This window comes from Pelobates fuscus, chromosome 1, assembly GCF_036172605.1.
Source record: "Pelobates fuscus isolate aPelFus1 chromosome 1, aPelFus1.pri, whole genome shotgun sequence".
In the NCBI taxonomy this organism is placed as follows: Eukaryota; Metazoa; Chordata; class Amphibia; order Anura; family Pelobatidae; genus Pelobates; species Pelobates fuscus.
In genome coordinates, this window is record NC_086317.1 from 287,367,330 (window position 1) to 287,373,329 (window position 6,000).

Genomic DNA, 6,000 nt, shown 5'->3' on the forward strand with positions numbered 1-6,000 from the left:
ATAATAAAGGTAATACATTAAAATATTAAAACAGTAACTGCATGGTTTTCCAGCAGAATATTCTCTCAATGAACATGGAAAATATGGTAGTGTTGATAAAAAAAGTCAATAAATTAATCTTACACAGTGGTGGCAAAGAACCATCTGTGTAAAAATTGAACCAAGTTGGTAAAAGCAATTTCAATAACAATATCCAATATTATTATTTTACTCCTGCTGGTTTAATTATTAAAAGATTACCAACAGTGATAGTATGCATGGAAATTTAAAGTTCTGTCTAATGGAAAAGTATGAACCATAATATTCTTAGTTTTGAACTCTTTGAATAAAATTGAAGCAATAAACTAAACTGATCCCGTGTGATTATAACAAATTCATTACACTACCAGTACGCTTTATTTAATGTCATTAAACCTCTCATAATAGTGTCTTTTTAACATTCTCTTTATTATTCTAAACCAAACTTTATTTAGAGGAAAAGCTTAAATTAAAAAGATATACTTAATTTGAATAATAAGTATATGGTGATAATTACCAAATTAAAATATTACTTTTTACAAAAATTAAAGGATTTATCATTTCAGTAGTATATTGGGTGTGAGACAAATATACTCACCCTAGTTTCAGATTTTACCTGTTTTAGTATTATGTCAATGCTTATCATAATACTGGGCTGTTTGTTTAAATGGATATATACTGTTTAGGAAATATAAAAAATAGAAAAGGGGTAGGTATGTGGTAGATATTTCAAACCTGGATTAATTAATATTAGGGAAATAGCATATGGTTACACAGGAGAACATTTGGAAGCTGTGTAAGTAGAATTTTGCATTGTGAGTGAGAGAGGCTAAAGGAACACACTACAAACTTCAGAATATGTATTTTGATGAGTTAAACAATGGGGGGTTATTTTACTAATTTAAAAATGGAGGGAAAAATAGGGTTTATTTTACTCATTAAAAAAAATGGGGGACCTAGTGTTCCTCGCTGCCCCCACCCAACAGTGGCAGGAGGGGGCTAATCATGTAATAATTTACCCAGTGAGGGTTCCATGCAGAATGAGCTTGCAAAGCAGGTAAGTTCTTGTACTAGCTTTCCCATGCTATGCAAGCTCAGTGAGAGAGCTCTGATTGTTTGGCTTACAAGACAACCACCAGCAAGCACTCTGAGAGTGCACAGTGTCGAAAAAAGCCCCACTGACTATTACATATCCACTAAAATGGTCATACTGACCCCCTTAGTTTTTTTAAAAATATATAATTTCTATTGATTTTATTAATGCTGTACCTACTAGAAAGCATTGGCCAGCCACTATATGATTAACTCTCACATCCCCAGTGGTCAAATAGTTAACAGAAAAGTCAACAGAAAGGGCTTAGGCAATTATATTCATATATTGAAGACACTGTATTCACTGACTACATTTTTGATGTTGGTAACATTCTTTTGTAAAAGATCACACACAGTGATTATCCAGTACATTAAGCGCAACTACTGCTGTCATGGCATCCTTAAATTTAATGCTTGGTTGGTAAAACCTTGTGTTCACACTTCTTTGTAGGTGCTTGTCAACATGTATAAACTGATATGTCCCTTAAGCAAGCTGAAGAGCGATGATGTTCCATTTATCAACATACCACATAAGGTATAACTCTAAATTGTGCGTTTCTATTCTCACCTGTTCATACAGGTTGCAGATCATATGTACTAAGTTGCAATAAAAAAAATAAAGCAATGTACACCACTATGTTTACATACTACATCAGCAAAACATGCCATTTTATGTGCCGTTTCTACTGTAGAAATTAAGCTGGATTCAATAATGTGAAATTAATGAAGTGTAATTAAAACAAATTAAACACAAATTGCTTTATTTAACAATGTTTGAGTAATTCAGCTGCAAATGCAAGTTTTAAGGGTTGGGACATGCCAAAAGGGATCTGAGGATGGTGACATTCCTTTGTGGCAGTTTTGTTACACCAATTTCAAATATCTGATGAAAATTTGAGCTATTGAATTTCCTGCACATCATCTTACATTGCCACTAGGTGGAGTCTTGATCTGAATAGTTTCATAGTCTCTTTGTAAAAGAGCAGGCTTAGGGGAGGAGACAATTAGAATCATGAGATTCCATTAACCAGTACAAAATTATATTTGTAGTTTACATATTTTACCACTTAAATATATAATTAGTGATTAACAGGAACTAAAGTGAAAAAGTAGTGAAGTACTCAACTTTATTTTTTATAAAAACTATTTTATGAAACTTTACTGCTAGATGTATATATGTCATGTTTTTTGTCTAGGCACCTCATAAAATGATTAAACTTTGGATTGATTGGAAAGATAAACCTGCATGGTAGCAGGTTTATTCATCAATTGTTACTTGATTATTCATCAAGTAACAATTGCAATGGACAAGCACGTCCTAGATCAGATTACTTGGGCTAATGATGGCATCATATTATTTCCTGATAATCTAACCATAAAACATGTAAGGCTTAAACTGAGGTCTTCAATAACTCCCCACCTACTACATTTGTCCCTGACCAGAACAGTTTTGCTTCTCAATCACACAGCAGAGCTAGGACTAGGATAATGTGATTATACTTCACTTCCTCATGAAAAACACAAAGTCAAATGTGATAGTGAGAAATGTCAATGTGTGCAGTCTGCTTCCACAGGATCCGCAGGGTCCAAAAGAATGGGAAACAGGAAGGTGACTAAAAATGTGCAACTATTAATTTATGTATGTACCAGTGTGTGAGTGTGTATCTGTGTTAGTGTGTGTCTGTTATTGAGTGTCTGTGTGTTATTTTGTATATGTGTGTGTGGCAGTGTGCATCTGTGCATGTGCAATTGTGTATCTGTGTGTGTCATTGTATATCTTTAAATGTGTTTCTCTAGCAGTCTACATATGCATGTAAATCTTTGAGTGTCCCTGACAGTGTGTATTTGTGTATAAATGTGTGTCTTCAATTGTAGATTATACTAGCTTTAGTGTAACTATAATCTTAATTTTATTAATGACAGGAGGCGAATATTTGCTTAAGTCTCTCTTTACTAGAACTCCACAGCAGCACATTAACATAGAGAGAAAAACACCAAAGACAAAAACATAAGGAATCTATAAAAGGCTCCTCCTAACCAACCGTTTCCTCTTTCACGCTGCGACAAGACATAAGGTACACAAAATGCAATAAACTAATAAAAGGAAGAAACATAACACAACAATGAATGCCATCTGTAAAAGGACTTCGAATAACAGATGTAATCTTGCACTTCATCCAGCGAAATCGCCGATTCTATGAAATGTAGTCGAACCATTACACTGAAACGAGATGAACAAAGTCGAAAACACTGATTAGTGAATGAAATGTACTGAGAAAACATAAATCCCATGGTACAGTACTGATAGTACAAAAACATAAAACCCCAGTATATAATTACTGACAATACCAATATAACAGACACCTCCCCTAACTTCCCCTGGCAGCACCCTAGACTACCATATCTAGCCCAGGCGACTCAACAACCCGTAGAAAATCAACCAACAATCGATCTAAACAAAGAGAGGGAAAGAAAAACCGGGTGGGAAATATTCGCCTCCTGTCATTAATAAAATTAAGATTATAGTTACAGTAAAGCTAGTATAATCTACAATTTTATATCATGACAGGAGGCTTCATATTTGCTGTTTTAACGCTCCGACAGCAAAACCAAAGAAACATTGTCCGACGGTCTAAAATAAAACTGGCGCAAAAACTCCTCACGGGACCGGACCGCCACATACAAAACGTCCCGAAGAGAAACGCCCACCAAGGAAACTCGGAAGCAGCAGCGCCGTTAACCGAATGCACTCCAAAGGTCGCATTCACCCCCGCCAGTGTCAAAAACCATCTCATCCATCGAGTCGGGACAGGGGCGAAGGGCTGGACATCAGAAACACGTCTGAACAAAACCAGACACAACAAGAGGGCAAACACAGCAGAAAGCTGGCGAAGGCAAAAGTCAAGGAACCCCGGCCAAATCCCGATGAAAACGCTAAAACCATACTTACCTCCCAGAGGGAAGAGTATTTAGGTGCTAGAGGACGTGCCAGTCTCATCCCACGTATAAATCTGCAGACCAGCGGGTCCTGACCGATGGGAAAAAGCCTCCAAACGGAACACACGCCGCCTAAATAATTGACTAGTCACAATAACCAGACGGCACAACCGTCCCAAATCATCGAGGAGGGACAAGACACTCAACAAGTTGGTCACGGGCCGGTAAAGGGCTCGGTATCCTGTCCTAAGCATCAACGACACCATGAAATCCATGCTGAGAGATAAACATCTCCTCGTCCTGGGAGCTCAGGAATCCCAGAGAAGGTCCCTGGCCGATAGCGATGACGCCTCGACATATCAGGCACTCCCGAAAGAGTCCAAGAGGAGTATTCGAGAGGACGGTAAGAGAAGAGGATCACGACAGGAAAATCCAAAAGCTCTGTGAACCAGACCGATCCCGCCATAGCGGAGTCAACAACACAAAGGACACACGTCGACCTCAAACTTGAAGTAATACCCGGGGGATCAAGGCGAACGGAGGAAACACCTACGTTTCCTGAGAAAAAAAAATAGGCAAAGAAGAACAAGAAAGAAAAGAAAAGTAATAAATCAATCACAAAACAGGAAAATTAGGGAATAAAATATGCCTGTAAACAGTGTGTATAGACAAAAGGGGTATATATATATAATAAACCCACAGCCACGCAGGAAAAACCAGGAGGCAGTGGTACTCTGACCTGTACTGTCTGCGGAGCAGCAAAGAAAGAGGAAATGGTTGGTTAGGAGGAGCCTTTTATAGATGCCTTATGTTTTTGTCTTTGGTGTTTTTCTCTCTATGTTAATGTGCTGCTGTGGAGTTCTAGTAAAGAGAGACTTAAGCAAATATGAAGCCTCCTGTCATGATATAAAACTTCATGTGTGTTTGGGAATGTTTATATGTAGATGGGAATGTGTATGTGTGTATCTCGGAGTGTATGCCAAGGACGCAACACAAAATAGTTTTTAAATGATTCCACAATTTCTAATGGCAGTACTGCTTACATATAAAACTAATAAACTATTATTATTATTTATGTATTTTATATTAATAAAGTAGTATAATGCTTAATATGCTTTTATTGGTTTTATATCAGTTTTCTCTACCTGTATCTCTGAACCCCTGCATCTACTGGCATCTCAGTGGAAGCTATTTATCAAAGTATTGGGGCACAAAAGTAGGGGCCCAAAAGTAAAATGGAAGAAACCAACAATGCAATGTCCCACTGGTTTCCATTAAAATTACCCCACTTTTCGTACTGTATACCCCTTTTTAGAACTGAGTATTTTCACAAATAGCCCTCTCTGTGTCTTCCATCTTCCATGTCCCTCTCAATTCCCAACTACTCACAGATTACAATGTCTTTTCAGTCTCTGCTTTTCAGCTATTGAGTTAGACAATGCAGTCTTCAGTTATTTTATGAGCTCACCTGGGTATCAGATGTCAAAGCCTGCAAGAAAGACGCAAATAGAATTTCCAGGTATACTTTGGTTTAATTTATTTCCAAGTGCAAATAATTGTATATGTGAAATGTATTCTTGGGGTCAATAAAAAATAAATACAGGGAGTGCAGAATTATTAGGCAAGTTGTATTTTTGAGGATTAATTTTATTATTGAACAACAACCATGTTCTCAATGAACCCAAAAAACTCATTAATATCAAAGCTGAATATTTTTGGAAGTAGTTTTTAGTTTGTTTTTAGTTATAGCTATTTTAGGGGGATATCTGTGTGTGCAGGTGACTATTACTGTGCATAATTATTAGGCAACTTAACAAAAAACAAATATATACTCATTTCAATTATTTATTTTTACCAGTGAAACCAATATAACATCTCAACATTCACAAATATACATTTCTGACATTCAAAAACATAACAAAAACAAATCAGTGACCAATATAGCCACCTTTC